Source organism: Acipenser ruthenus, chromosome 20, assembly GCF_902713425.1.
Source record: "Acipenser ruthenus chromosome 20, fAciRut3.2 maternal haplotype, whole genome shotgun sequence".
Classification (NCBI taxonomy): Eukaryota; Metazoa; Chordata; class Actinopteri; order Acipenseriformes; family Acipenseridae; genus Acipenser; species Acipenser ruthenus.
Window position 1 is genome coordinate 74,260 of NC_081208.1, and position 23,371 is coordinate 97,630.

The 23,371-nt window shown below is 45.5% G+C and overlaps 1 non-coding gene across 1 annotated transcript; it reads right to left on the reverse strand.

The window, feature by feature from the left end:
- Nucleotides 1-423: 423 nt before the first annotated feature.
- Nucleotides 424-23,371, reverse strand: LOC117971272 (uncharacterized). The gene is made up of 2 exons (XR_009307824.1): nucleotides 23,251-23,371; nucleotides 424-830 (listed from the first exon to the last, which is right to left on the reverse strand). It is a non-coding gene; the product is annotated as an uncharacterized LOC117971272 (transcript).

Below are 23,371 nucleotides of genomic sequence, written 5' to 3' on the forward strand. Positions count from 1 at the left end.
ACACACACACACACACACTCGCCCCCCACACAGACACACACACACACACACACACACACTCACTCGCCCCCCACACACACAGACAGACACACACACTCGCCCCCCACACAGACACACACACTCACAGCTCAGTTCCTCTATGAAAAGGGCTCTGAAATGTTTTGCTCAGTCTGAATAACCTGTTAGAGCACATGAGCATTGAACCCTTTCCTGGCCGGTGAGAGTCTGGCTCTTGGTAACACAGAATGGGGAGCAATAAGGGAGGACGCTGTCAAACTGCTGAGCTGTGAAAACAGAGCAATGCTGTGAACATTTACACAAGTATTCAAATGAAAAAAAGGGAATCGGGGAAGTGAAAAAGCACAGATGTTAAATAATGAACAAACACAACAAAACCAAAAAAAAGCAATAAAAGACGAGAAATTAAAATATTATAAATAGTTTATTGGGCTAAAGTTGAGAATGATGCAAACTGAAGGTACACAAGGTTAACAGAAAACAAAAGGAAATGCAAGAAAAAACAACACATAATAAATAATATTAATACTAGAAAATAAATGAAATGTTTTCTACTGTGGGTGCTTACTTTACAATTACCGGTTATTGATTTTACAGACTTACAGAGAAATGTTTAATGGACTAAATATAAAATGCATGTGAATTATGCAAATAAGTAAAAAAAAAAAATTAAATTCAAAAATCAAAATAAAATCTTAAATGCAAGGAAATAAAAAATGAAATGGTTACCAAGGTAATGCAGGAAGTCAGGGTTCAGGGGTCAAGTTCACAATAATAACAAGAAATCCAATATGGCGTCTGGACGCACGAGTCTGGAAAAAATAGAGGAAGGAGCTGGAGTGAGTAAATCAATCTTTAAAATAAAATACAAATTACGAGAGGGGGGGGGGGACGGGGGGGGGGACAGACAACTTAATCAGCACCCAAAACAAACAGCACTTCAGGTCAAGCAGCTGGAGTTAGAGGACGTGACACCATACCTACACCAGAAGCCACTTGATCTGTGTTTATTTTGAATTATTATTATTTCTTGATAGGGCTTATGAAAGAGCAGGTCTGCCGATAGTCAAGATCTCTTTCAAGTAACACTTAAAACAAACAAGGCTGGAACATATCAACCGATTCTGCTGGATAAGAAACTACGCAGTCACGCGTTTTTGAAAATGAATTCTTTAAATCTTGGGAAAACGTTCTCCGTATCTTTCTTTTGCCCTCTGGTCCTCTGAAAGTGTCACACAGAATCAAAAGTGCTGGCCGTTATCGTCTTTAAAGAAAAAAAACACAAGCTGCCTTCCACGATCAAATAACACACTCTACATAAAGACCCGTCATTCTTCTCAGGCCAAGAAAGAGAGAATGCTCTGAAATGCCTTTCACTGATATTTAATTCAGCTTGAAACACTAAAGAACCATCGAGCATCCCTGAAACTTCCTTTAGAAGACACTTCGAGCCTTTTAACACGCTTCAAAGAGCCCGAGCAGGAACGGAGACAGCATTATGCAGTTCACCAGAAACCTGGCAAAGCAGGCATTAAAACACAAAGCTCTCGCACTGTGTGAAACTGGATTAGAAGGGCAGTCAAATGCATTGTGCTTTCACTCTGCTGTGCAGTGTGGAGCTTTCATAACGTCACAACACTTCGATACTGCACTGTAACAAAAATTGAGACATGCGAGTGATATTAACCTTGCTAATGTTACAATAAGCAATTTGAATACATTATCTTTGGGAAATATTTGTGTAATGTTTGTCTATTGGTTTCTTTTCTTGTTGTAAGAGCTGTGAGTAAATGACAGGGAGGCTCCTGCCCTGAGGCAGCAGGTTTGATCTCCTCCAGCTCCAGCTCCAGCTCCAGGCTAGAAGGTAACCCAGCGTTTCAATGCAGGGACCTCACTCCTCTCATAATGAAACTGTCATCTGTGTATCGAGAGCTGGGAGGCATGTAGGCAATTTGAACATTGCAGTACGAATCAATTCCCCCTCGCTCTGTCAGCGTGGAGCATGCAATCCTTCAGAGGCAGTGCTATCGATATCGTCTCTGCCCCACTGTAGCACGCTAACCCACTGAAACTAATAAAAGCAAGTGTAAAACGAGTATCTCTTTCCTACGGGGCTCCGCTACAATAAGCGCAGATTTTTGTAGCTTGCTTTTTTTTCCCCCAGGTTTTTAAAACAATAAAACCCCAGGCCTCGCTCCCCCGGCACTCCAGCCCACTCCTTCAGTTCCTACACAAAGCCCAGCACCCGTTCTTTCCCTTTCACAGAGAACGGAGTGGAATGAATGTTTCATTTCTCTGCAGTGTTGCTCACAAAAGGCCTGTGGTGTGCAGCAGCACTTAAAGGAAAAGCTAACCTTGGCGGCTCGATATTCCAGCTTCTCTTTATCTGTGGAGATGCGTTCGCTAGTCAGGGCTTTTCGTCAAGTAGTTTTCGAACCAGACTTTGCACCGACTGTTTTTTCCTTGCCCTTTAAAAAGTCACAACAATGACACTGCGTTGATGTGCAAGATGTTTACAAGCCCGGCCCTGAAGGGGCAGCGGTGTGAAGTAGCGGTTAGGGCTCTGGACTCTTGACCGGAGGGTCGTGGGTTCAATCCCAGGTGGGGGACACTGCTGCTGTACCCTTGAGCAAGGTACTTTGCCTAGATTGCTCCAGTAAAAACCCAACTGTATAAATGGGTAATTGTATGTAAAAATAATGTGATATCTTGTAACAATTGTAAGTTGCCCTGGATAAGGGCATCTGCTAAGAAATAAATAATAATAATAATAATAATAATAATAACAATAATAATTATGAAGGGGTTAGCATGCATGCTTCTGCAGCAAAGCCCCTACGGTCTATTGTGGCTAAAACCACATCCCCTTTAAGGCGCTACTGTTTAAGTCGAATGTGATTTGAACTCTGTGCCATCCGGTGGCTGGTTATTGCATTCACGCTATTATTGAAGTTTATTTTGCAGGTCTGTAAGTGCTGCTGATGGAACCTTCGTTCTTTCACGAGACACGGAGCAGCGTTTTTCCCCTTGCCCTTATTAAGCTCTGTATGAAATGAAACTCCTCTTAATTTAACAGCCTGGTTTATAAGGGGTATGCAACATGAGGGACAGACAGGGGAGAATGCAGAAAGCTTGATTGCACTGTGCCTGTAATTAAATAACAATACCCACACTGCGCAGTGAATAGAAGAACATGAATCCAGTCAAGGTCAGGTATGACAGAAAATCATTTCCATTTCAAATGAGTGTCTGTTATAATTACCTAAACGCTGAGCTGGATCTTCAATACTGTACAGCAACCTTTAACCCTGTTAGTGCTACTCTGTTCTCCCCCTGCACACACATGTATCTAAAAGGGGTCCTGCGATAAGGAAGGGGTGCAGTTTTTAAGGCGGTGCCGTTTAGATCATTTTAACAGACCCCTGGGACTTCTGGTGTCTCAGCCCGGAATTTAAAAAAATTTAATTAAGCAAATAAACAAACCCGCATCTAAATGTGCAGACGCCTGTTTTTTTTTTTTTTTCTTTTCTTGGATGGCACGCGGGGTGAAGCAGCCTTTCTTCAGTCTCAGATCGAAGGCTGGCGTCTCCGAGGGAGAGATCTGGAAATCTGCCCCTGGCTGCGTTTGCCCTTGCGGGACTCGCCAACACCTTGTCCCCTCTGTCATCAAATCAGCCACTTCTCACCCCTGGCCACTTCATCACTTCAATTCTTCACAAATTGCATTTTATAAAAATAAACCGAGACACAAAGCAATACAGCCTGTCGGCATCGCAGGTCTCCTGAACGGTTTCTCGCCTCTGCTGTGGCCTGGCCAGAACCCCCAAATACTAAGCGTCTCCTTTCACTCCCCCTCCTCAAGAAGCAGGGTGGTCTTCATCTGCTTTGAAACAAGCCTGCTTGAATGGAAGTGCAGGGGGTCTCTCTCGATCAGACTGATCTAAACCACGAGGTCCTCCCAGACAAAAACCCCAAACCCTGCACGGAATGAGACTCGCATGCCCCCTTCTAGCACTTTAAGGAGAGCGCCTCAAGCATCACGAGGAGAATTGGGATGACCAGATCCAATCTGTCGGTACATTTTAAACCGTTTTCTTGCGCCTCATTGCAAAAATAAGAAAGCTAGCATCATTGTATTTGCAGGACACATGTCCCTTGTACTTTAAAAGGGTGAAATGAAATGTTTATTTTGGAAGAAAAGTAAAAAGATGGATTATCGATGCTCCTGAATATATTTGCATAAATGAGTGAATCCGGAAAGTGCTCCATTAGCAGATCTTAAGCCTTTAACCCCTCAGACCAGCTCTGACTACCCTGACCTGGATCTGCTAAGCCTCCTTCATCTTTCACAGTGCGGGGAGTTGTGTGCAGATTAGTGACTGATAGGACAGCAGCATGTTACAGTGGATTCAGAGAGAGAGAGAGAGAGAGAGAGAGAGAGAGAGAGAGAGAGAGAGAGAGAGAGAGAGAGAGAGAGAGAGAGAGAGAGAGAGAGAGAGAGAGAGAGAGAGAGAGAGAGAGAGAGACATACTATTGTAGGGGCTCTATATTAAATGAGGGTTTATAAAAAAATCTGCTGTCTGGTAATCCATTAGAAAAGATTCCAATAGTAAAAGCATTGCAATGTGTAATAAAACAGTGAAAGTATGTAAAGCATTAAACAAAAACCACAATGTCAAGCCATGGTAATTGCACAGTATAACCACGGGAAAAGCATGGGGGGGGACGGGGGACTGCAAAATGAACTGTTGTTGCAAACTTTTATAGGGCAGCTGTATGGGTTTGATTTTATACAACCATGACTGAAAACAACAAAACGCGGGTCTAGCAAGTGCAGAACAGCCCAGGAGAATAGTGTATTTGAAAAAGAAAAGATCTCCATCCAAGAACAACAAGATTATAATAAACCAAGAACAACGAGATAATAAACCAAGAACAAGGAGATTATAATGAATCACAGGACGACGAGACTAATAAACCAAGAACAAGGAGATTATAATGAATCACAGGACGATGAGACTATAATAAACCAAGAACAACGAGATTATAATGAATCACAGGATGACGAGACTATAATAAACCAAGAACAAGGAGACTATAATAAACCAAGAACAAGGAGACTGTAATAAACCAAGAACAAGGAGACTATAATAAACCAAGAACAAGGAGACTATAATAAACCAAGAACAACGAGACTATAATAAACCAAGAACAAGGAGGCTATAATAAACCAAGAACAAGGAGACTATAATAAACCAAGAACAAGGAGACTATAATAAACCAAGAACAAGGAGACTATAATAAACCAAGAACAAGGAGACTATAATAAACCAAGAACAAGGAGACTATAATAAACCAAGAACAAGGAGACTATAATAAACCAAGAATAAGGAGGCTATAATAAACCAAGAACAAGGAGACTATAATAAACCAAGAACAAGGAGACTATAATAAACCAAGAACAAGGAGGCTATAATAAACCAAGAACAAGGAGGCTATAATAAACCAAGAACAAGGAGACTATAATAAACCAAGAACAAGGAGATTATAATAAACCAAGAACAACGAGACTATAATAAACCAAGAACAAGGAGGCTATAATAAACCAAGAACAAGGAGACTATAATAAACCAAGAACAACGAGACTATAATAAACCAAGAACAAGGAGGCTATAATAAACCAAGAACAACGAGACTATAATAAACCAAGAACAAGGAGACTATAATAAACCAAGAACAACGAGACTATAATAAACCAAGAACAACAAGACTATAATAAACCAAGAACAAGGAGACTATAATAAACCAAGAGCGAGATTATAATAAATCACAGGACGAAGATGATGATGCAAGCGCGGTTTTCTAAAGCAATTCAGAGTGTTCCCATTCCACCGTGTAGTTACCCCTGCTCTGAGTGTGGGAAACAGTAAATGGATGAGGTAAATTTAATCAAGACTTCCATATGCTGTAAAAAGCCCTTTCATATTTCACACTTCGAATTTCCCCACTTCAAACACTGTTCCAAGTCAAAGCCCTGAAAGCAAGATAAATTCCCAGGCTCGCTGTGAAAAAGCACATTCGCTGGGGGACTGCTAAAGAAGCACAAATGAAAGTTTCATCAGCAGACCAAAGCTATCACACTCACTGATTATTATCCTCAATGGCCATGTTTCATTTTTTGTTTATAAGCAAGATGCACGCTCTAATATATTAGAAATCAAGATTTTTATTTTTCATTTCTGTGTCGTTCATTTGTAGCCGTTAACTACACAGAGTGGGTAAGGAAAAAAAAGGCTTGATTGACTAATTAAGTGAATACTTGCTATTCATTGCTGCTCTTTTTTTCGTGGTTTGTGGAATTAAATCCCAGGTTGGAGTAAGTGGTATTTATTTTCCTTGTAAAGGACTTGTTATCGTGTGTAGAAAGCGGTCTTGTGTCAGCCAGGGAGCGTTATGCAAAGCCATTCAAAACCTATGCTGTCGTTTGTTTAGCAGCATGGTAGCACATGTGAAAGGCTCTATTTTTTGTCACAGGATCACACAGACACGTTTGTTTGAGGGCTTTGCATTGACTCACTGACTGGACACATTTTTTATCTTAACTTCCAGTTGTGCATGCTTGCTGTCCTCTCTCTCTGTTTCTCTTTCTTTCTCTGTGCAGGTATTGAGTTTCACTATCGCTGCTCCATGCCATGTCTATCAGCTCATCCGATAACCTTGAGATTCCCAGCGATCAATCCCAGGCAGGAAGCAGAGCGACTGGAGCATGTCGTCATCGGGAGGGCCGAAACAAAATCCTGGAACAGTCCGTTCTTTTTTATTGAAAAGACGGGGTGCTGCTGCTGGATCAATACCCCCGGGTCTCATTACTGGAGGCTCCTTGCACAGCCAGTTACAATTCTGTCATTAGTCTATGTGAGATTATAGATTGCAGCCAGCAAATAAATAAATGTAAGTGTAAATGCTGATACAGGAAACCCTGGCCAACCCGTCTCCCAGCAAAGAAAAGGCTTTGTGCGTGTCATGCATGCATGCGTGTGTGTGTGCGTGCGTAAGTGCTTGTTCAACAAGGAAAAGCAAGCATCATCTGAATTACATAAAACAGTCAGAATATTAGTGCGAGAAGAAACAGAACATGTGTGCGAGTTACCTGTAGGTCCCACGCAAATCCTATAAATAAAACATAAATCCAGAGTGACCCTCTTGTGGGGAGAGCTGCTGTACTTGAACACTCCGCTCAGCAAGGCAAATTAGAAACAGGACACCCCCAATCAGAGCTGTAAAACCAAACTACAGCCCCAGCAGTATGATGAGAAAGCACAGCACCTGCACTGTGAGGGAATGTGACAGTGTGTGCTATACAGTATGATGAGAAAGCACAGCACCTGCACTGTGAGGGAATGTGACAGTGTGTGCTATACAGTATGATGAGAAAGCACAGCACCTGCACTGTGAGGGAATGTGACAGTGTGTGCTATACAGTATGATGAGAAAGCACAGCACCTGCACTGTGAGGGAATGTGACAGTGTGTGCTATACAGTATGATGAGAAAGCACAGCATCTGCACTGTGAGGGAATGTGACAGTGTGTGCTATACAGTATGATGAGAAAGCACAGCACCTGCACTGTGAGGGAATGTGACAGTGTGTGCTATACAGTATGATGAGAAAGCACAGCACCTGCACTGTGAGGGAATGTGACAGTGTGTGCTATACAGTATGATGAGAAAGCACAGCACCTGCACTGTGAGGGAATGTGACAGTGTGTGCTATACAGTATGATGAGAAAGCACAGCACCTGCACTGTGAGGGAATGTGACAGTGTGTGCTATACAGTATGATGAGAAAGCACAGCACCTGCACTGTGAGGGAATGTGACAGTGTGTGCTATACAGGTGGATGGACAGGCGAGCGGGCTCCTCAATATAGCCGCACTGCCGGATTCTGAGCCTATCAATAATTTGTAAGGGAAAATGTCACAAGCAAGTTTCATCAAACACAGGACGAGCCATTCTGTGTGTGTGTGTATTATATATATATCTATCAGAAGGGGCCTGTATCGCCAGCAGGTGGAGATTAATAATTTAACAAACGTCCGTGCAAAAGCTGGAGCAAATTCAGGTCCAAGATTACCTTCCCACAAAGTATTATTTTGACCCATATTTAGTCCTTTGATGGGCAGTCGCTCTGCGCAGCTTCCAGCCTGGCTCCTGCTTTTCTTTAATGAAATGCGTTCTGGATAATTCTGTCTCTGTTGCTTCTAAACCTGTCCGGCTCCCTGCTTGCACAGGTGTTCACATCAGAAGAGAAAGCACCCCATGGGCTGCCTCGCCGCTCATTTAAAAGCCAGCCACATACGCCTGCAGGTGAATCGGACTGCACACTTTATTAATGTTTCAGCTGGTTTTTCAATTCAATTATTCAAGAAAAAAACAAAACAGCTCGCTGGGCATGATATGGTCTTTCTTCTTCATATACTACAGACAGAGAGATTGCTGCAAACCAAGCACAGAGCAGCAGGTGTCTCGCGATTTGATGAAAGTTTGCTGGTAGAACTCACTGTAATGGTGCTGCTGTGTCAGGGTCAGACATCGAGTGTGTTTCCTTCATGACTTGTTCAGATCTAGTGCCACGGCTCCACACCTACACCAGCCAGATAAAACCAAACCGTGTGTATGGAGCAACGCCAAGATAATACACGATGGCAGCCCAGTACAGCACAGTTAACACTGGAGTCAGAAATGCTACACATACAGGTGAAAGGGAATGCTACATTCGCAGTAACGTTATTGATCAAATATGTGATTCTTCTGTGAAGCCTTTATCAATACTGTGGCGATATATTATGGGTAACTGTTTCACACAGTGTTATTCAGTGGGCCTGGTCAAAGCTTAGCCAAGAAAAGGGATTTAAAACCGCGAAAGAAAAAGAGTAACAATCTAAAGATCCAGATCTGTGTGTCTGCAGGTATCGCATAACCAACATCACTCAAGCCCTGCCCCTGGTTTGACCAGCAGTTATGCAGGAAGTCGCATTGTCTGATGCACAAGCGCACCTGACAGCCTGTGAAGATGCAATTCACTTCCTCCAGAAACAAGCAGTTTATACAGCGAACAGAAGGTCTGGCTTGGATTAAAATAATGCAAGAGTTTAAAAAAAAAAAAAACACACCTCTGTCCTTTTATTAATGTGCTAGCAAAAAGAAAGGATGAGAGAGCGAGAGATTGAAACACCACTTGGAACACTCTGCCCATTTCTTTGCCCCTCTCTTTCTTTCTCCTTCACCCAGCCGCGAGGACAGACTCTTGAGTTAAGTTATTCTAGTTCTCCAGGGCCCTGTCTTGACACTTCCATTTAAAGATACCAATCTGGAATACCTTGCACTGATTAACAGTTGCCATCGCTGCGTTTGAATGCTAATCAATAGATTACACAGACGCCAGTTCATTCTGCTTCCATATCGCACACAGCCTTTGCCAGCTCATTATTGCCATTCCAGATCAAATACTTCATTAAAATAGAGCTAACCGTATTCAAATAGAATTGGCAGACGCACAGGGGGAACTGAATTGTACATTTTTCTTCACATCTGCACATTTGGAATATTACAAATCAGAAAGGAAACAAGTGAGGCCCGTCTCCCGTTACAGAGAACACGCGTGGTTTATTGCACAGAGAACACGCATGGTTTAGTGTACAGAGGCCCACGTACGCTACAGCATATTTTCAGCTTCAGCAATTCAGATAAGGCCAGTCAAATACTGACACAAATCTGGCTTTTTCACTCCAAGCCTGAGCGCTGTCAGTAAAGATGAGTGATGACTTCATTCCTCGTCTGCTAAACTAAACCAACCGAACCGGGGGGGGGGGTGGCAAACTCACCTGATGAAACAGGAGGGAATGACTAATATTAAAACACAACAACACAAAATCACTGAGAGACATCAGAACGCGTGATTAATAACTGAGGAAGGCAAGCATTGCCAGACTTTGCATTTACAACTCAATAGAATAATGCCATTCCGCTCCCCAGGTCCACAATGCACTGTGTTTTTTTTGTTCTTTAACCCTTTAAAAGCAGGCTGAGACAGAGGTTACATCTTTTGTGTGCAGAGCTGTTTAATGAGCTGGATTTTTTAACGATGTACTGGATGAGCCCCAATCCTAAGTGCTCCTTGGGGTCCACTAGCCAATGCATTTTACTCAAGTCACCCCTGTGATGTTATGAGACGTGCTGAAGGAGCACCCAGACCAATAGAAAAGCTCTTCACATCCTTGAAACGAGGCATTACAGAAACTATCCCGGGGCATGAGATTCTTCTTTGTATTCCAAAGACAGACAGATTGCTGCAAACCAAACACAGAGCAGCAGGTGTCTCGTGATTTGCTGAAAGTTTGCTGGTTGGAGAACTCACTGCAATGGTGCTGCTGTGTCAGGGTCAGGCAATGCTGTCTGTCTGCAAGGAGCAGGGTGCTGCTGCTGTGTCAGGGTCAGGCAATGCTGTCTGTCTGCGAGGAGCAGGGTGCTGCTGTGTCAGGGTCAGGCAATGCTGTCTGTCTGCGAGGAGCAGGGGGCTGCTGTGTCAGGGTCAGGCAATGCTGTCTGTCTGCGAGGAGCAGGGTGCTGCTGTGTCAGGGTCAGGCAATGCTGTCTGTCTGCGAGGAGCAGGGTGTTGATGTCAGGGTCAGGCAATGCTGTCTGTCTGCGAGGAGCAGGGGGCTGCTGTGTCAGGGTCAGGCAATGCTGTCTGTCTGCGAGGAGCAGGGTGCTGCTGTGTCAGGGTCAGGCAATGCTGTCTGTCTGCGAGGAGCAGGGGGCTGCTGTGTCAGGGTCAGGCAATGCTGTCTGTCTGCGAGGAGCAGGGTGTTGCTGTGTCAGGGTCAGGCAATGCTGTCTGTCTGCGAGGAGCAGGGTGCTGCTGTGTCAGGGTCAGGCAATGCTGTCTGTCTGCGAGGAGCAGGGTGCTGCTGTGTCAGGGTCAGGCAATGCTGTCTGTCTGCGAGGAGCAAGGGGCTGCTGTGTCAGGGTCAGGCAATGCTGTCTGTCTGCGAGGAGCAGGGTGCTGCTGTGTCAGGGTCAGGCGATGCTGTCTGTCTGTGAGGAGCAGGGAGCTGCTGTGTCATTTAAATTAACAGCTTGAGGAGTCTCTGACGCAAGACCTCAAGCTGCTCTCTTCAAGAAATATTTTGTTAATCAAATTACAGGCCTAGCTTCAACCCCAGCACACTGCTTATCTGGAGCGCTGATCTTTGATGAAATACACGGTTCATCCATTAACCCTTTATCAACACTGCGGACAGATAGGAACAGTTTCACACAGTGTTGATTCAGCGGGCTCAGCCAAAGCTCTCCTCAAACACTGAATTGAAACTAATGCTGGGAATCTTGCATTCGAAGGATTGCAAAACGCGTTGCCAGTCACTGGCTGGTTACCCTCAAGGCTCTGGCTGGGCAGGCAGGCAGGCAGACGGAAAGCCACAGAGCGCTCTCTTCACACACAGACAGCGAGTCCAGCACCTTGGACTTGATGGAGGTTAACAGGAGCTGGAATGGGTGGAGTGGAGTTCCTGGAGCCGACGGGATTCGTTTAAATAAGAACCGCACACAGTTTGAATTTAAAACAGGTAAACCTTTGGAACCAGTTTTGCCTCTGCTGGTTTTTATTTATTTATTTTTAATCACGAAGCTCACTGCAGGTTTGAATTCAGTTTTCCCTCTGGTGCGGCGTTCTCAAACACCACTGCCAGCTCGCTGCCATATCAGCATCCTGAAGCCACTCGGGTTTTTGGACGACTCGCGTAGGTAACCATTGCTTCTGTATCTGCTTCTGCTAATGACTATATTCGCCTGCCAAAAAAAACAGTGCTGTGTGTCGCACTTCACATACAAACTTAGCATAAACCTGTTCGAACCTCATCAATATTATGATCATGGGACTAAATCCGGGAGCGCTCAATTATTACAAAATAACAAATAAATTTATAAATAAAATAAAAAAGCAAAACATGTTTGGATTTGCACCTGTGTGTGTGTGTGTGTAGGAGGGTGTGTGTGCGTGTGTGTGTGTGTGTGTGTGTGTGCGCGTGTGTGTGTAGTAGGTTCGGTGTGTGTGTGTGTGTGTGTGTGTAGTAGGGTGGGAGTATGCATCTGTGTGTACGAATGTTAACGAACGAGAAAGATTATTATTAAAATGCACGCAGCATCCGCCGTGTTTTGCGAGTGACTGTCTTGTTTGATGCTGAATATTGCGAGCCGTGCCTGTGGCGCTCAGGGCTGTGTTTCAGTAAGTGATGTGGAAGGGAACCCGCTGCTGTGCCGGATCAGGCTCTCTGGAATTAGCAGCTGCTTCCTCCCGCTTACTCCAGGCAGCATTATTCCAAACAGCGCGGATTGAACAGCTTCCCATAAAAACAGAGCCTCCTTTCAGACCTCCCTTAGCATCCAGTCCACCGAGACTCCCCGGAACCCCCTCTCCCTTGAAGGGGATTTCTACTGGTTTTTCCTGAGGATATACAGCGTTTGCATCTCAATCCTGAGAGGAGGGGGGATTTCAATCGGCTATCATACTGCATGTCCAGATAGAGGGAGGTGGGGACGGGGGGGCTAGGGGCTTCATGGTAGAGGCTCCAGTTTGTCATCTGCTGGGGGCCAGGGTTCGAATTCTTGGGTTAGTGGTGGGGGGGGAAGTACACGTTACACCATTTCCTATCGCTTTTAAAATTACATTTCATCTTAAACGAAGAGGCACGTTTAATGCAGCCCAATAGGGGTGGATAAGAGGGCGATCCAGCCCAAGCGTATTTGCTCGGAGCGTGATGATCCAGGTATTAAAATGTAGATAGCTTCCTCCTGCAGCACGTTCTCCTGTTTCCTCTCCAGCCCCGCTCTGAGAGCCAGACTCAGTCGCTGCACAGCCATCATGTCAGCAAACAGCCGTCTGAAAACAGGACGTGTTAACAGGTCGGGGGAACTGGAACAGCCTGTTCCCACCAGTCTGCAGATCCACCCGACTGTAAAAAGATTAGATCAGCAGGGAGCACTTCATTAAAAAAGCAATTTTAGCTAAACTATAACCGGAGTAGTTACGTGTGTCCTAGCCAGTGGTGGAGGGAATCTGAAGGCAATTCATACTCTTGTCACTGAGGCATCGGGAGATCTCCCCCCCACCTTCCTTTGCTTTTTATAAACGCAACGCAGAGCTCTCTTACAGTATCATCTGTTTACGCTAAAGCCTTTTAATATGCTGCTTCCAATTACAAACAAACAAAGCCACGCTGTCTGTCCTCTTCAAACAGCCTGCTTCTGACAACTGGGAATTACTCTAACTGATCAGCCAAGTTCTTTATAAACATTATGGCAATCTCTCTCTCTCACACACACACACACACACACACACACACACACACACACACACACACACACACACTCACACATGCACACGCACAGATACACTGACGCACACACTGACACACATGCACACACACAGACGCACACACTGACACGTGCACACACACATTATGTTTGCATCATAAACTCTAATGTCTAACGAGATACAGCACGGTAGCGAGAGCTAGTACACTGCCTCTTACAGAAACAGTACAATAAAATACAGATGCACATAAGGCTATACATGCTCCTATTACAATACAGCTTACAAAATACTTCCTAGAGCAAGCCTGTATATACAGCAAGCCTTCGAACACACGTGCTGTCTCTCAACAAGGAACTACATCAGGAATCACTTTCACATATCTTTCCATTAGAGACGTCGAAGCTGCAGATTATCCTATTTATTATTATTATTTTAAAACTGCCCAGGAACTAGTCAGCATTCGACTCACAATCTGGGATCCTAAGAGTCCATTTAGTTAAAATAATAATAATCCATGTGGGAGAGTAATGACTGCGTGTGGCTGAAGTGTGGATGCAGTGTGGGGGGAGTGTGGGCTGAGCACTCAAATAAACCCTGCCCCTTGCTCTGTGGAGAGACGCAGCGCACTGCTCCAGAGGCTCGGCACACAGGAGTTTGCAATACATGAGCAGTTTGTGGGTTCTACCACCTGATGAAGTTTAATAGCAGCGCATCCACTGGGCCTCTCTCGTCGGTTTCTTTTTGTTAGTGATGTCTCCTCTAAGGCACGCACTCCCCTCTCAATCACTTAATATGCTTTTATAGTAAAGTGCTCCTACTGAGCTTTCAGCACTGAACGAAGGCAATTGCCTGCACTGAAAATGTGACGATGTCTTTGTGTGCACAGTGTACAATAGAAAGCAGGCTGATGAATACAGTGTGAGCCTCTCTCTCAACACAGTCCCACTGCTTCCACGCGCCGTGCAAGGAGATGCATTTTAATGTACCAGCGTGGAACTCTGGGGGGAGGGGGACAGGAGCAACAAGCAAGCGACGCGAAGCAAAACGATAAACCTCGTCTATCGAGCAGAGAGAGTACAGCCTTGATGAGTGAAGTCAATCTGCAATCACTGACAGTGCAGCTGAGCTGTGGTTATTAAAAACCAATTCTCATCAGACACACACATTATATTTATACACACACTATATGTACATCCCTCCTCCTATTTGCACTGTAGCAACAGATTTGCAAAGGTTGGGAGAATTTACTTTACCACCAACAGCACCAGTATGGGAAACTTGCCATTTCTACCTTCTGAATTTGCCTTTAGAGTTACCTGGAAAATAGAGAAACCAGCTAAGCTCTCACACGCACACGCACACGCACCCGCACTCACTCATATCACATATTCAGCTGTTACGGATCAGTGGTTAGATTGCTTACAGACCCCCTGACAACATTGTAAAAAAAACTAAAAATCGCACCAGGTTGGAGAGGTTATTTTTAAACCCTGCCTCCAATGCACAGCGGTTGTCTGAAGCTGCCGATGGAATATAAAGATTTTTAAAGAAGAGCTGCATCTGTGTGTGTGTGTGTGAGAGAGAGAGGCAGCCCCCAGCAAGCTCCCCGCTGCAGCCCCTGTTGCTCGGCCCGGTATGAAAGAGCAGCTTCTCGCTGTTTAAAGCTGCTAAGCTGCTCCGAACACTTGCTGATTATGTAAACATGACTTTGAGAAACGTACAGCACGAGGAGCAGAGTTTGGCGGAGAATTTCCTTACCACTATATAAACTTCGAAGAGGGGAGGAGCGGTGTGGAATTTTAACGATGGCAACTCCAGGTTCCCTGGAAGGACAGGATTGAATGCAGCTCTAATGAGCGGAAACGGAACAGAGACAGAGCCATTACGCCCGGCTCTGCCCCAGCGGGTTCGGACTCGGGTCACTGGCAGGCGGAGGACGGTTACAGCCCACTCACCTCCAAGGGCTTCGGACGACCCCTACGGCCACTTACAAACCAGCGGTCAAACCAAACTCAGGAGACGCTAATTAGGGCTGTGCTTGAAAGCAGAATCCATCTCGGCGCGGCGAGCCGATGGGAGAAAAAAATAAATGAAAACAAAAGTGAAAGCTCAGCACACACGCTATTGTTTGTCAAAGAAATACAGGTCTCAGGAACTCCTTAAGGACCAGAAATAAATACGTGTCATCAATTCAAACCGTAACCAGATCCTGCCAAGCCTGACGTCGCCCGATTTACAACAACAAAAAAAACATGCATTTAAAACTCGAACTAGATTTGGGGCAGTCGACACAAACAAGACCACTGAGCTGGACTTCAGCACACTGTGTTGTGTTGCATTATACAATTTTGAAACAATATTCCAAACACAAGTATCTCAACAATTTTACAACTTCCTTTAAACGAGACCTTGATTGTGGCTCTGCCTCTGATTCTGAATCCTCCTCTGATCCTGTGCAGCCCCGTCGGAAGTTCTCACAGATACAGACTGCATGCTTCACTTAACATTAACATTGCTTGATACGACTGCGTGAAACACGGGCGTCTGCACTGCCTTCAATTGCAACCATCTGCAGGGTACTGTTCCATTCTCGGGAATACCAAATTCCGATTTTCAAAAATGGTCAATGCCATTTCTTCCCACTTTTTATCAACGTATTTAAATATGGCATTTGAACATAAATACAACGTTGGTAGTTCAAATAAGTAAATGTAATAAATATGACCACAATTCTTTTTTTTTTTTTTTCCCCCAATCAGACTCTTGTTGCTATAATAGTAAGTGAAGCTCCTGAAGACGCTCCACACCTGTCATCATGTTTCTAGACATCACTTGGCTCATTGCTGGCATTAAAATAAGCAGGAAAACCCAAGAATTATATTACAACAGTTCAGAAAACCAAACGGCGAGTGCAGTTGTGAGAATCACATTCAGTCTTCCACTGACACAGTAGTTCAGTCTACAAATAAAGATGTTTTGAAAAGACCTGTTTAGCTTATTGCTGGCATTTACAATAACAATAAAAATATGAAGCAGTTTAGTAACAGTAACAATGTCATGCGAGAGTGAAACAGGTTCACCGAGTCTCTCACCCGATCGTAATTTAAATAGCGCCCCTTTTACTGTAAACGCAGAATGAATCCTCTCAATTGTTTCGGTCCTAATTCCGCAGTGTGGTTCGCAAGGATTTAAAAAGAGGCGTGTCTCCAGACAGAATGTCTTCATGAACCCAACGCTGTGCAGTGCAGTGCCTCCATCCTTTACACAGTACAGAGATCCATTTCCTTTAAGGATTGCATAGTTAGAAAACAGTGTTGAGCTCATTTCTTCAACGTCAGAAAAATATAATTCAATTAAGAAACGGCCCTGGTTTGAAACGGCTAATTATAGCTTCATCAGAGGCAGGTAGCGTGGAAAAAAACAAACGAAAGAATAATGAAACGCGTAATTAATTTAGCTCACTTTGGGAAAGCTCCGTCTTGAGCACAGTACCTTGGGTCTGTGCATCACATCTGCTGCTGCAGAGTCACTTCCAACAAGACCTTGTTTGTTTTACGTCTCATCCGAAGGACGGAGTGCAAGGAGGTGAAGCGACTGTCTCAGGGTCACACAGGGGGAGTCAGTGGCTGAGCTGGGATTGAACTGGGAGCCTCCTGGTATCAAGCACCTTTCTTTAACCACTGGAGCTCCAAGCCTACCGAATGGAAGCGACAGCTCGCGCTAACTTTAAACAGCAGGCCCAACGGAGCTCGGAGCTGAGCCAGGGAACACTCCTGCTTCTCAGCCTTCCTTCAAGGACAGGCTCACCAGCTTTGAAGGTTATCTCAGTTATTTTCAGGCTGAATCCAATTAGGAAGACAGGAATACTCGGATAAAACTCAACTATTACTAGAGAGAAGCGCTCGGGTCAGAGAGTCTTGTCTCGAATCAACACCGAGGGAGGGAGAGGGGGAGAGAGAAGAGGAGAGAGATGGACTGACATCCAAACCAAACCCAAAGAGGTCCGCTGTGCTCTCCTCCTCAATTAACTATAGCTCAAAAAGACGAGTGCAAAACGAGGGAGGGAGGCTGCAGACCACAGAAAGAGGATGACACACACACACACGTAAAAGCTGTCTGTACTGTTTTTGTAGTAAGTTCTGAATTGAATTGACACAAAGTAAGCATTCATCTGTGATGCATTACTTATTATTCATACAGTATCGATTCTGCCCACACAGCCTCGTCGTTTAAAGCATAATCCAACGCAGTGAAAGAGATCAAGTAAAAATAAAAACCTCTCAAATTAAGAGAGTCCGGTGGGGGGATGATCGCACGCACAGTTCTAACGCTAAACTGCGCTGTCGGAGAACATTTGTTCACCTACAGCGTTGTGCATTCTCAAGTCCCGTTGAGTGATGTGAAAGCAGTTTCAGGCTTACTGAACAGATGTCATGTGCTGTCTGGGCCGTGTAAATAATGGAGTAATGCATGTGCTGCTGTCTCTGCTGCTTCCCGGGCTCCCTGATCCCACTCGCTTGTAACTTGAACTGGCATTTACTCACAACCACCCTCATCATCACGTAAATACTGGGCAAACCCCTCACGGAGGCACAGAGCAGCAGCAGCGGCTACACTGCTTGCTGGGTCTAGGATGTAAACAAACTGCAAAAGTCCATTACGGACAAGTCTCTCAGAAGCCTGGCCTCTCGGGTTCAGTGTGAAAGGTACAATTCCATCCCCCCTCCGTCGCATCTTTGGAGAGAAAAAAAATAATAATAATACCTGCCGCGCTTCACTGAACACACAGGAAAGAAAACTGAAAAAAAAAAAAAAAAATCAAAAAACTTGCCAAGCAGGGAGGCAGGGTTCAATTTACAATGCAGCAGGAGAAGGAGCAGTGACCTGGAACTGTAAAAATTGGGGTCAGGCAATTGTGAACGGGCATCTGTGTCTCAGGTACACTCCTCGCGTTTTATTGCTACAGGTTGTAAAACGCAATTAATACTTCATGTAAGCACGACACCCGAGTGGCAGGAGGCCTCGTAACTCAGTTAGCAGGGCTGTGCTTGAGTAAGCCAGGGACCGCGCCTCCTTCTAGAGATCAGAGCCACTCCGCCTCTCTATAGCACTGCCACTGGCTGGCCTAACTCTGCAGACCAGGGAGTTCTTAAAGAGAGTTATACAGAGGGGGAAAGAACTAAACTGTGTCAGTGGCTTCAGCTTGAGACTACGGGGGGGGCTAAAGCTGGCCCCTCCACGCCTGGTCATAGGTTACAAACCCTGTTCTAAAGGTTTTATCTGAAACAATTAAACCCTCCATCCAGTGAGGATGGCAGTGTGGACCGCTGGGTGGACGGCTGGGTGGACAGCCGTGTGGATGGCAGTGAGGACAGCCGTGTGGATGGCAGTGTGGACCGCTGGGTGGACGGCTGGGTGGACGGCTGGGTGGAGGTGATCCTCTCCAGATCCATGATTGGACAGCCCTGGTTTATCGTCTGATCTTGTTGTCTTTTCAAACCCATTAAAACCCTCCGAGAGCTATAGAGTGGAGCTCAATGAGCTGCTGATGGCTTCATCGACTGTTCTACATGAGTGAACTTTAAGAGAAAGAGATGGATCTACAGTAACTACTGCTGTCCATCAGAAAGCGTTCTGTTCCACACTACCCTTACATAAGGGCTCTGTGTTTATCCTGCTGGCACTCCCACCTTCCCCTGCTTTGCTTGCTCTGTAACAAGCTTAGCATTCTAACTGTGCATGAGGTAGATATGCCAGCTTACGATTCAACTGAAGATGATGGCGAGACAGTGCTGTCTGTATCTTTAACTAAACGCCTCACCCCCGCCTTCTTATTCTTCTCGCTCGACTTTACTAGCTGGCACAGCCATTATCCTCAACAAGAACCATTTACCAACAGGAAGCAAAGTGCTATTGACATTTTCACACTCCACAGCCCCCGCTCCCTGGCTGCTGCAGACGCGCAGGGCTCTCCAGCGGGCATCGGAGGAGACGTCCTTCCAAAGAAAGCCTCTTTGGGAGCTTCGGATAAAAGAGGGAAAAAGGTCAATGTGCCATCTAACCCAGAGTGTTCCTGTGACCGCCTACACCGTCCAGGGGAAGTCCATGTTAGACCTTTCTTGCTGTTACTACTGCTAACAAGACAGCTGAAGCAGCCGTTCAAAACCTTACCACCATGGTGGAGAAATCAAGAAATCAAGAGAGAGCGAGCGATACAAGCCTGTTACCGACATGGCGCCCCCAAAACCCCCCAGGATCTCTCTTACTCCGAACAGCGCAACAGGGGCTGAAACTGTAGCCCAAAACCCAAGAGGAGGAACGTTTAACAGGCATATACTGAGAAATCCATTCTCGGGAAAACGGTGCATTTTTGTAACACTGATGAATTGTGGGGGGACAAAAAATAAATAAAAATATGGTATGGCCCTGTTTTCATTATTTCAACCAGGGAAGGAATGCTTTAAGATAGCAGAGGGGCACAAGTACCCCCTAAAAGGCTCTGTCGGGCCGTTTCATTAGGCTGCATGATGCATGGCTCTAACACTGGATACAGTAACGCGTGCTAACACCCGACCAGCCCTGTGTGAACAGCCTCACTCTCTGTGTGCGAGTGTTGTCTGTGTGGCTTGAACCCCAAAGCATGCGCTCACTGTAACGAGGGTTAGGTTGCATTACCTTTATTAACAGACAGCATGCAACACAGAATGGTGTTATTACCAGAGCGTAGCTGTATTCCCTTCTTCCTCCGACCTAGCAGAGAGCTCTAAATAAGCCTGTTTCATGCCCTGTGACTTCACTCTTCCACATTCCTGTCCTCGCTATCCCTGCGTCTGGGTACCCCCGTCCTCAATCACTCTGTCTTCATCACAGCTGCTCTCCCGGTGAAGCTTGGCCCTGGCCCTTTGCCGTACCTCTCCTGACAGGTTTCTAAAAGAAGACCCACTCAGAACTCAAGGATTCTCGTCACATCCCAACACACTCACATTCAAATGAAGTGCACAGACAAAATGATGCCAGCTCAGCAGCACAGGAAACGCAGATCAACATTTCATATGGTAAGACATGTATCAAACTGTAAGTGGGACATTAGGGTACTTTAAAGCTGAAAGTATGCTTATCAAATCGTTTGAGAAGTAATAAAAAAAAAAACCAAGGCAGAATGAACGATGCGTTATCTGTCGAGGGCCCCTGATTTGAACGGTGGCAGTCTCTGGACTTCAGATTATGTTTTTAATGTTTGTTGTGTGTGTTCTGGTCAGATTTCTCTATTTGTTTCCTCTCCCAGTAAGTCGCCTAATTTATACACTTTATAGAGCTTAGATTCATACACTGAATAGATGTATTTATATAGAACAGCTCCTACATACCACACAGCTTAAAGTGGACACTTTCTATGAAAGTTTATATCGGCCTCAATATGGTGCATATACCAGAAAGTATTTTAATACACAGTATTAGATCGATCCTGAACAAGACTAAAGGCTTTTTTTAATCCCCCCCCCCCCCCCCCTCCTCGTGGATAGAACTCATCGATATTCACCAAAGAGAAATATCTACTTTTCAATTTATATATTTTTTTCACTGATTATCTGCTAGTGCCTTGAGACAAGACAGGGGTCTATAAAATTGATCCCACAGCAGAGGATCGAAACACAAAGGCTCGCTGTGTGACGGATGTCAAATTGAAATCCTCCTTTTTAATGATCTAAACCAGCGGTGCTCCACCTGTGGCGCGCCAAGTCTAGGACTTTGTTGTGTAATGACATGCTTAATTATTTCATTAATCTCAGCAGGTTTAACAAAATACAAAGCACCTGGTTTGGGACAAGAGCCACGCGCGCGGACCACCGAATTCAACTCCCCACCCCTCGAAGACGCTATACAAACAATGATAATGATGATGCGGTTTTTATTGCTGCTTTCTGTCTCTCCCAATCTAATTTCTGCATCTGAAGCTCAAGCAGCCCCAGAGTGAACGAGTGCCAGAATCAATCTCTCTCTCGCTCTCTCTCTCGCTCTCTCTGCACAGCTCAGCTGGTCCTGGCATGCGAACGATGACTGCAAATGCAGACTAAAGGGCAGAGAGACAGACAGCAATGCAATTCATCCCCCCAAAACAAAAGTTAATAGAAAAGAGGAGACTGCGCGCGATGACCAGACACCGACTGGGAGCAATTTAGGAGAGGAGAGGAGAGGTGAGGGGCGGAGAGGAGAGGGGAGGGATAGAGAGGAGAGGAGAGGAGAGGAGAGGGGAGGGGAGGGATAGAGAGGAGAAGGGAGGGGCGGAGAGGAGAGGAGAGGGATAGACAGGAGAGGAGAGGAGAGGGGAGGGATAGAGAGGAGAGGAGAGGAGAGGGGATAGAGAGGAGAAGGGAGGGGCGGAGAGGAGAGGAGGAGAGGGGAGGGGCGGAGAGGAGAGGGATAGACAGGAGAGGAGAGGAGAGGAGAGCTAAGGCAACATGCCAGAGGTTAAATAAAGGATGACATTCCAATTTGAAACAAAAGCCCTAGAGAACAGGATTGAAGGACTTCTTAAAAAGCAGACTGACTCTTGAGCAAAAAGTGCACCTTTAGGGGAACTCTGCCAGCAAGGCGATGACTAGTGTGGAGTTCATTTCTACATTTGTTCTGTTCAAACAGTAACTTGCCTTCCACGTCGACATGAGCCATGCACACATTACACTCCATCATTAGCAGCTGAGCAGTGCTTCCCAGCATGCTCCCCTCATGCCTGTGTCTACAGGCCCTGCATCTGTAGAGCCCTTTTCTCTGGTAAGAAGAATGAACAGCTGTATCGGAGCTCCTCGCTGAACACGCGGTCTCGTGTTGTCCCAGATTTCTTATGAATCTATCCCCAGCCCTTTCAAACCTGCCTCTACTCTGGGTTTCAAAAACGTAGGAATTGTATGGAACTTCCTGCCAAGACTTCCCCTTCTGTCCACATCACCAGAGAGGCACACGTCTTATTTACTCTGTTCTTTGACCTGTGTGCTGCTGATCCAGTCTGAACCCCCCCCCCCCCAACATGCACGCACACACACACACACCCCCACACGCACACACAGACAGACACACCCCCACACACACACACACACACCCCACATGCACGCACACCCCACATGCACGCATGTGCACACACACGCACATATATATTGTTTTAAACCGTGCAGTTTAATCCCTGCTAAACAGTTTGATTTTATATTTAATTTTTTTAATCACATTTTTCACAGAGAATAATCAATGTTAAGTTTCACACTAGAGCAGGCTTTGTACCCAATATGTACCCAAGGAACATTAATAACAGAGCCTAGCAGAGTCTTTGAGCCAGCAAAATAGAACACAAGCACACGGGTGCCCCATTAACCAATCCCAATCGCTGAGCAGGAACTACAAAACGCACGGGACGCAACGCCTCGTTTTCAAAAGACCAATAAGCACATCATGGACGGCCATGTGCTAAATCAACAAGATCATCACTCTGCGTGCCACACACCCAGGTCCCAGTTACTCTGTTAGGAGCCACACTGCTTTCTTTCTGTGAGTTGTGAACACTGTGGCGTCAGTGTGCAGTTACTCCAGGATAGCTACACTCCTCAGCTCTGTGAGCCCCTGATGAACCGCACCCTGCTCCTGTACAGCGCCCCCCTCCCCTCTCCAGCACACACACGTTTACAGCACTATGAGCCCCTGATGAACCGCACCCTGCTCCTGTACAGCGCCCCCCTCCCCTCTCCAGCACACACACCGTGTTTACAGCACTATGAGCCCCTGATGAACCGCACCCTGCTCCTGTACAGCGCCCTGTCCCTCTCCAGCACACACACCGTGTTTACAGCTCTATGAATGAAAGGTTTTTACCTCATTGGTGTTCCAGCGGTGCCTTTCCTTGGGAAGAGAGGAACATTTCGGGAGGCATTCGAGCAGCTTCTTGGGTAGGAATATTTTCACATGACTGCCATTGCTGTTACCATGATCATCT